The 8,909-nt window shown below is 38.0% G+C and overlaps 1 pseudogene across 1 annotated transcript; it reads right to left on the reverse strand.

Moving 5' to 3' along the window:
• Positions 1 to 3,271: 3,271 nt before the first annotated feature.
• On the reverse strand, positions 3,272 to 6,746 carry LOC149528846 (uncharacterized; annotated as a pseudogene). The gene is made up of 2 exons (XR_016358352.1): positions 4,045 to 6,746; positions 3,272 to 3,748 (listed from the first exon to the last, which is right to left on the reverse strand). The product of XR_016358352.1 is annotated as an uncharacterized LOC149528846 (transcript).
• Positions 6,747 to 8,909: the final 2,163 nt, after the last annotated feature.

An 8,909-nucleotide genomic window follows, 5' to 3' on the forward strand; every position in this document is an offset into this window, starting at 1 on the left:
GTGCCTTGCCTCTAGGTCTGTCGTCTAATGACACAAGACCCTTTGTTATAGACAATCCTTCTTGCTAGGCGCTTAATGGTTGCAACACTATAGGTGGAAATGAGTTCAAGATGGAAAAATCTTTAAGTTTTTGGGCATTCCATTTTCTTTTCAAGCCTCTCTTGTGGAGTTGTGGAATGTTGTCATAGCACGGATTGAGAAGAAATTGGACTATTGGATCACCAAGCCTCTCTCCCTTGCAAGCAAGTTTCAGATTTTCTCTTAAGTGTTGGCTTCTATGCATGTCTACTACTCATGTTGGGCCCCTTCCAAGGCTTCCTACTTGAATCTTGAGCATCTCTTATGACATTTCCTTTGGGCCTCCGATGTTGTGCATCATGGCTTTAACAGAGTTGTTCGGGATTTTTGTTGTTTGCCCAAAGACTTTGGTGGTCTTGGACTACTTTCCACTCACAAATAGGGGATTGCCCTCTGCACCAAGTGGGTCATTTAGGTTCTCACTAGTGATGAGGCCTGGAAAATATTGTTGCAGTATTGCATATCTTTAGGCTTTCTAATTAATCATCCTACCTCAAAGGGGATTGGCTTTCAAACCCTTCTCATGACCACTAAACCTGTGCAGATTCAAGGTACCTTTGTTGGTAAAAGCATTTGAAAATCCTAGGAAGCCATCGATTCATAGCTTCACTGGCCTGGCAATGGGTTTAGAGATGGGCTCTCTAAGAACCAGCAAAGCTTGTAGTGGTTTCCCTTGTTTGTTGTTCAAGGTGTTCTCTTGGCTAAAGTTCAAGTAGCTAGTGTGTTGTGCTTATTTTGAAGGGGAATGAAGATATCCAAAGATTTGTTTCCTTGGGTTACCATGAGCCTTCACTTATGGGAGGACCTGCAAGTTTAGTTCAAGCTTATCTATCTAGATTGATAGATAGTTGATCTTCTAGTTGTTGTGGTGCCTCCCCATCTATTACACAAGCTTGGAATTCACTCATCTTGCCCTTGGTGGAAAGATTGGAAGTGGTATCTTGTCACTCTTATGATCAATTACAAACCCAGGTTGGGCTATCATTGGTTGGTTCTCCACCTCCTGATAGTTGATACTTTCAATCATCATTGGCATTTGCAATCCTCTCATAAGACTTGGAGTCTTAAATGGAACACTACCATGAAGCCAAAAATAGCTCATTTTTCTTGGTGCCTCCTTCTCCAGGGATTACCTTTGGGCCCTTGGCTCCGACATTTGGGGGTCCCGGACCCTAGATGTCCTTTTTATGGTCAGTCAAAAAGCTTCTGTACATTTTTCGATTCTATGAGTGAGCCCAAAACTATTGGCTCTGGATCCATGACTTTTTAAAGCCTTTTTGTCTAGAAGATTTTAGATGGCATATGGTTGTGTTGGGAGATTCATTTAGGCTTTCTTTCAAGTACTAGCAGATATTGCATGCCTTCAGAATGGAGATTTTATTTACTATTTGGAAGGACCACAGTGTTGTTTTATTCTCTCACTGCTTTCTTGATATACATGTTGCTATGTACTCTAAAGCATGCATTTGTAATAATGTTATGATGCAAATTCAAGTACAGATAGATAAGGTTGCACTAGAGGTTGCTCATCTACAAGAGCTTTTGGCACATTGGGAAAATGCCCCTTGTATGGTTGTCAGGGTACCACCAGATGCCCTTTTTGATGATCGTACTCCTCCTTGTGGTTACCACTTGTAGCCTCATCGTCGCTCTCCTAGTGGCAGTTTCAGTGGTTGCCGCCACTTAGCCTCACCTTTGTGGAGGTTGGGTACAGGTCGGTCCCCTGTGACTCCCCTTGCTACCCCTAATGCAGGCTGGCCTTTTACTCATAGAGACCCCAAGTGGGTTTTCCTCAGCTGGACTTAACTATCTCTCCACCCAAGCCAAAGAGAGAAAAAGAACCTAATGATGTTGTGGTTGCCCTTGCTGATGGTTGGGCTCCCATTGAGCCAACTACCAACCCCAAGGACTTTTAGGCTTCTCATGATAAAGATCCTCCCTGAGCGAAAATTGCTCTTGCAGCCTGAGGGCTTTATATTTTTTTTTATTTTTATTTTTTTGATGAATAGTTGATGCAGGAGCATCAAGAGGTATAAGGGCAATCCTGTGTCATATACAAAAAAAATTTACTTAGATATAGTTTTTGTTTCATGTGTTTTCATTTCTGGATACCCATTTGGGTCAAATAAAGCTTCCAACTCTCACAGTTCAACTTTTAGTGTTCTGGGTTAGAATTTTTTAGAGTTTTTAAGCACTTTGGGATACATGTAAATGCCAAAATCATAGGAGTATGTAATTGAGCAATAATTTTGATGAATTAGAAGGTGTAAATTGGTTGCATGATTGTAATGGTAATTTAGAGCATTCCAAAAAAAGAATCAGGTCAAAAGGCCTCACAGTTTGAAAGTTATTGCAGTTTTTCAGCCTTTGAGGGTCCTCCTAAGAATGCTTCAAAGTCAGGTTAGGGGCATTAAATGACCTTGAATAGGGCCAAAAAATGGGGGATGAGCGAAGCTGGTCCATAGGGCTATAGAGCGCTTCAAAAGCTTTCCGAAAATGTAAACGGTTCATCAATCAGAGCTACGGTTCAAAAGTTATGCCTTCTGAAAGTTCGGATACCATTTCTGGATTCTTCTAATTTTGTGCCGACTTCTAATGCGACTTCTAGAGTCTTCTATTTAGGCAGTGGGTGCCAAGTAGCACTTTTTAGAATGTATTCCTAATCCTTAACCCTTCAGGGTTTATTTAAGAACATTTTTTGCATTGTAAAAGGCAGTTCGAAGTGGAGTTTGAGAGGAGGTACTAAAAGGAGAAATTATCTCCAAATTTATACTATTCCAAGCCTTTAGGGCTTGTTTTGAAGTCTATTTTCTCGATATTGAATGTATTAGCATATTTACATAGTTAATAAAGTTTTTCCTTTCTTGTTGTGTCCATTCTATTATTTTGGCTTGATCCCATCAATAGTTGTATTATCTAGCTTCGTGCCAAGTGAACTCGTGAGGTGATCTTGTATCCCTCGACCCCCTTTTTTGTGGATATGTATCTTTAATATTTAATTAATAAGAAAGGTCTATTCATCAAAAATATTTTCTTTACAATATTATCTTCATTCCTTTTATCATTTTTATATAATGTATTTAATCACTCTTAATAACTTTTGAATTTCATTGTGTATATGTTTAGTATTAACAATTACAATCATTTTTCATAATACATCATCAAATGTAAAACAATGCCAAAGATATAAAGATTTAGTTAGATAATAAAAGCAATATATAAATTTCACATAAAATATTAATTACAACTACAATTATGTAAGGAATATTAGAACCAAATCATATAAATATATGATGATGCCTCAACATGCTGGCCACACTACACAGATTTTAATGAGGTTCAAGGAGAGTTTTCCTAATAGTTTTCAGTACTCCTACCACCTCTCTGGCTGTTGGCCTTTCACTCGCAGACTCCTTCGAACACTCCAAACCAACAAGAACCAAAGGAATAAGACACTCATTCACTTCATGTTCTCCTATTTCCACCATTGTTTTCATACCAACAATTTCATCCAAATTCCCATTAAAATACATGTTTACCCATTTGTGGAGGTCCAATCCTCCCACAAACATATGGTGAGTAGGACTCTTACCAGTGATCATCTCCAACAACATAATGCCGTAACTGTAAATATCACCCCTCGTTGATACCTTCCCACCGACGCCATATTCTAAATTATGAAGGCAAGAGAAAGAAATTGGATTAGGCATACATCTTCTCATAATTGTACTGAGAAATTAAAACTCCATATAATTTCTCATAATTGCATTGAGAAAATTAAACAAGTGTTTTAAATTATGATTTTACATTTAGCTTGTGGCACTGGTATGATAAGTTTTATAATATTCTAAAACAATTTTTTCTCTGTTTCTAAGAAATCTCTATTGGAGGACAATTTGTAACAAATGTTTCTATCATAATAATTTCAGAGAGCATAAGCCAACAAAAAGCGAAATAAGCAAGTACCTGGTGCAATGTAGCCCACTGATCCCTTGAGAGCGAGAGTGGAAGTGCTTCCTGATTCAATCGAAGTTTCTGACCTATTAATTATTTGTGCAATTCCAAAATCTGCTACATGTGCTGTCATATCCTCGTCCATAAGAATATTGCTTGGCTTTATATCACAATGCACAACTTCCAGAAAACAGTCATGATGCAGATATTCTAATCCATGGATAACATCAATTGCTATGTTCAATATCTCCCTGAATGTCAATGACTTATCCTTCGAATGCAATAGCGTCTCAAGATTTCCATTGGACATGAAATCTAATACCAAAACTTTGTGTCCAAATTCTAAACAGAAGGATATTATCTTGACCAGGTTCCTGTGCCTGACTTCTGACAACACCTTGCATGCCTTGCTGAAACTCTTGCTTGCTTCCTCGTTTTGCAAATTCAGAAGCTTGAAAGCGGCTACTGTACCATCATCCATAATGCCTTTGTACACCGAGCCAAAGCTGCCAGTGGCTTTAACGATTTCCTGATAAGAAATTCCCCTGTTCTCCGTGAGTTTCAGGGGCAAAATGTCTCTGCGAGAATCCGATTTGACCTTGCGCCTCCTGTAAATTTGTCCCAAAATCAACAAACAAACTAATATGAATCCAATGGATCCACACACTGATGCTAGTATTCTATTTCTATTGGTGTGGTCTTTTGACCGAGTTTTGAGAACAGAGCATGCTGGTAATTGTATCCATTCCCCACAAAGACCCATATTTCCTTTAAATGATGCAGATGTCAAATTTTTAAAGAAGCCTTCTTTTGGGACCTCTCCACTGAAGTTATTGAAAGAGAAGTTCAAATACTGAAGCATGTCCATGGACCTTAGAGACACGGGGATCAAACCTGAAAGATTGTTGAAAGACAGATCCATGCTGACAAGACTTTTTAATTCACTGAGAGAATTGGGCATTGGCCCTTGCAATGCATTAGAAGAAAGATTCAGATATTCAAGTTGCTCACAGCTTGCCAGAGTACCTGGAATTCTACCTTGTAACCTGTTAGCTGAAACGTCAATAGCTTGAACATGGATCATCTTCCCAAACTCCAGAGGCAGAGATCCCTCCAAAGAGTTCGTTGACAAATTGAAATAAAACTGTAAATTAGCAAGACTGGCTACTTCACGGGGTATGCGTCCAGTGAACTGGTTATTGGAGAGATCCAGCAATTGCAAATTGTAACATTTTCCCAAACTTGCAGGTATATTCCCGGAGAGATTGTTGTGGTTAAGCACGAGATGTGTCAACTGTTGAGGACCACCAATTGTATCAGGGATCTTTCCAGAAAGCATATTATGGCTCACTGATAACTTCCCAAGACTCTTGATTTCGCCAATCTCACTGGGTATGTTTCCTTGTATCTTGTTATTATCCAACAGTAATCTTTGCAAGTTACCAAGCCTTCTCAGAGACGATGGGATTTGGCCCGTAAGGAGATTGGAAGACAGATCAAGATCCCTCAAGTTGGTTATGTTGGCAATAGCCGAAGGAACAATTCCTGTTATGTTATTTCTATATAGTGACAACAGGGTAAGATTTTGAGGAAGCTGCTCTGGCAAGTACCCGGTCAAATAGTTGTCATGAATCAATAGGCTATCTAAGACAGTGCAATTGAGGAGAGCAGAGAGAATGGGGATGGTGGGAGAGCTGCCGCTAACAAGCTGATTGGATGATAAGCTAAGGGTTTGAAGTTTTGAAAGCCTGCTCAGAGCCAATGGTACGTCTCCACTGAGATTATTGAGCTCCAAATCAAGCTCTCTCAGTTGTGTACAATTGGCAAGTTTGGCTGGGATTGTGCCTGTCAGCTAATTGTCCCACAGATATAGAACTCTAAGGCGAGAGAGCTTTCCCAATTCTGGTGGGATAGTACCAGTGAAGTTATTGCTATAAAGGGCCAATTCTACTAGGCCTGAGTTATTTGAAATCGATGAGGGAATAGGGCCAGTTAAACAAGATAAAAGAGGACAAGCTTGAAAGCATGCCCAATTCAGGTGGGACGTGACCTTCAAGATCTAGGTCTTCCATATACAATGTTTCCAGCTGAGAGAGATTTCCAAAGGATGGAGGGATGTTACCAGAAAGATTGTTTTCGCCGAGCTTAAGGACACGGAGATTTGTAAGCGAACCCAACTCTGCGGGAATTGTTCCAGTCAATTGGTTAGCAGCCAGGTTCAATTCCTGCAACGCCCTGCAGGAAGTCAAATTCCTTGGAATAGAACCATTTAACAGATTGATTGAAAGATAGGGAGCCTTTAGCCCTTGAATTCGCCCTATTTCCTGTGGGATTTGGCCTACAAAACTGTTGTTAATGAGATCGAGCTGGGTAAGAAATGAGAGGTTTCCGATTGAAGGGGAGATTGCACCTTGTAATTGCATGTCTGCAAGCTCAAGCAATTTGACTCTGTTTCTGGCTGAATCACAGGTAACTCCAGTCCAGTTGCAGAAGTGAAGAGTAGGGACCCAATTGGCCAAGGAATTTAGAGGATCTGAAGTGATTGAATTCTTCAAATCTATAAGAATATTCTCATCAGTAATGGCAGAGGCAGGGGGCAATAGAAAAAGAAAGAGGGCAAAGCACGTTCGGAACAGGGGATGCTTATTGTCGAACTGACGAATATTGGTGAGATAGATAAGATCTGATATCTTACAAATTCTGTCGTATTGGCTTCACAACAACTTCAACTTCCACTGTAGACGTGAACTGGGTCAAGGAAACTTTTCTTTTGTTCTTAATTATAATGGGCCTTTTTAAAGTTGTCTTTTCATGCCGTCTGCACTCTTTGAATATTATTTCTGGAGGATGTAAAGGCAGAGATCAAAAAGATCTGGTAGTCTTACTACCTACCTGTGCATTATTGGCTTGACTCGAGCATTAACGCCACATGCAGGCTAGTTTGAGTCAACTAAACTTTTATATTTTAATATATTGGACTGTTGAATCCTGCACAACTACTGCTCCGTCTCTTCTAGTACAGTTTCCTAGTCTTCATTAATTAATTGAAAATTATAATAGAAGAAATTTTCTAATGTTTGTAATTAATTGAAAATTATAATAGAAGAAATTTTCTAATGTTTGTTGGTAAATATAATTCATGTATATATGGTTAGTTGGCTCGTTCACAATGGTACCAAAATATCTAGATTATGACTACTGGCCGTGCATTTAAATAATAGAAGGAAAATGACTCTCATCATTATTATTCATCTATAATTCAAATTTTAAACTATTGACCTGGCTATCCTCTCACAAAAATGTGCAATTGACCAATTTCCAAAAGATAAAAAACATCATGGATTTTTTTGAAAATTTCAGCATTTGATCCCCATGATCTACATAGTTTGTAGTCGAAAACAACAAAAAAACTGGAAAAAAATCACTATGTTTTCTTGAATCTAAAATAAAAAGGTGACTTTGTTTTGGTGTTTGTACTTTTTTGTGGGAGGATAGCCTATCCCAATACGAAATACAATGGTCAATAGTTGAAGATAAGGTTCCTGCACAAATTGTCTCCCATAGTAGTCAGAGAAATTCGCTAACTTGTAACATAGATTTTACAAGAATTGAAGGAAAACGTGCAAAAAACAATATAACATTGTTGTGGCAAGTTCTTTGTAGTTGCTCATGATGTGTTTGTCATTACAAAGGATGAGATGCCAAAGCTTCTTCCTATCTTGACCAAAGTGATTTTAATGCTCTTAAAATGAGGGCCTTCCTTGATTATTAAGAATTCTATTTGAATGAATTACAAGATATTTAGATGTTGTATATTAAGTGCTTTTTGTTTGTACTAGGAGAAGTTTTTCTGAAGTGATAATGATGAAGTTTTCTCAAGCATGGTAAAAAGATCGAAATATGGAACCTCATCAAACAATCATTCTTGCATGTAACTACTTGATTGCCAATTTGTGCACATTCCCTACATGATCAAGGGCTCATATTTTTTACTAGGAGGGTTTTATAGGTTAGGTTTTAGGCCAGTGGATATGGGGCAACATATATGCACCTCTACCAACTATTAAATAGTGAAAATCTTTTGTACTTCCATTGAATAATGGTGCATATATGTTGCACCTAGATGACACCAAGTTTTTGTGGGCATAGATTTCTTCTTTGATTAGAAAAATGAAATAAGACTTGAAATTATTTACTTGTATTTTTTTATTTAACAGTAAGTTATAGGTATTAGTGAGCTTTGATAAAACATTTATTGGTATTTAAAATAAAGGATATAGTCACTAAGATGAAAAAATCACATGCACTTGAGTAGTCAAAAATACAGTCAAGATTTAAAATCTCTATTTCAAAAATGATCTATGAAATACTTTGACTAGATTGAGAATATTTGTCATTCATAAAATTTATTTTGTAATTAAGTCGATAGGCTTCTCCTATGGAGTGAATGCTCCAAAAATAAATGTATTTATTGTCTCATGCATAGTCAGTTGTCTCATGCAAAAATTAGCATGTGTTTGTTTATGTTAGTGCATTTCCCCTCACCATTGCATTCCCTTGCCATTAACAAAATGTTGTTTAAGGTTGTGAGAAATCACTTCATTTGGATGTGCTACAGTGGAAGAAGTCAACCATCATATTTAAGCCGATACACTTCTCCTATGGAACACACACTCTTGCATACATGTATTAAATGTCTCACAGAGTGGTTTTGTCTCATGCCCACACCACTGTCTCACATCCCAACCACCAGTTTTTCGTAATTTTTAGTTTGTCTACATAGTTTTGATTTGGCCAACACAATAGTTGTATGATAATTCTTCCATACAAACACAACATTCCAGTGTTGTCATTCATAGCAATTTGAAGCTTCAAAG

This window comes from Cupressus sempervirens, chromosome 11 (assembly GCF_028749045.1).
Source record: "Cupressus sempervirens isolate cs-2001-9-10 chromosome 11, ASM2874904v1, whole genome shotgun sequence".
In the NCBI taxonomy this organism is placed as follows: Eukaryota; Viridiplantae; Streptophyta; class Pinopsida; order Cupressales; family Cupressaceae; genus Cupressus; species Cupressus sempervirens.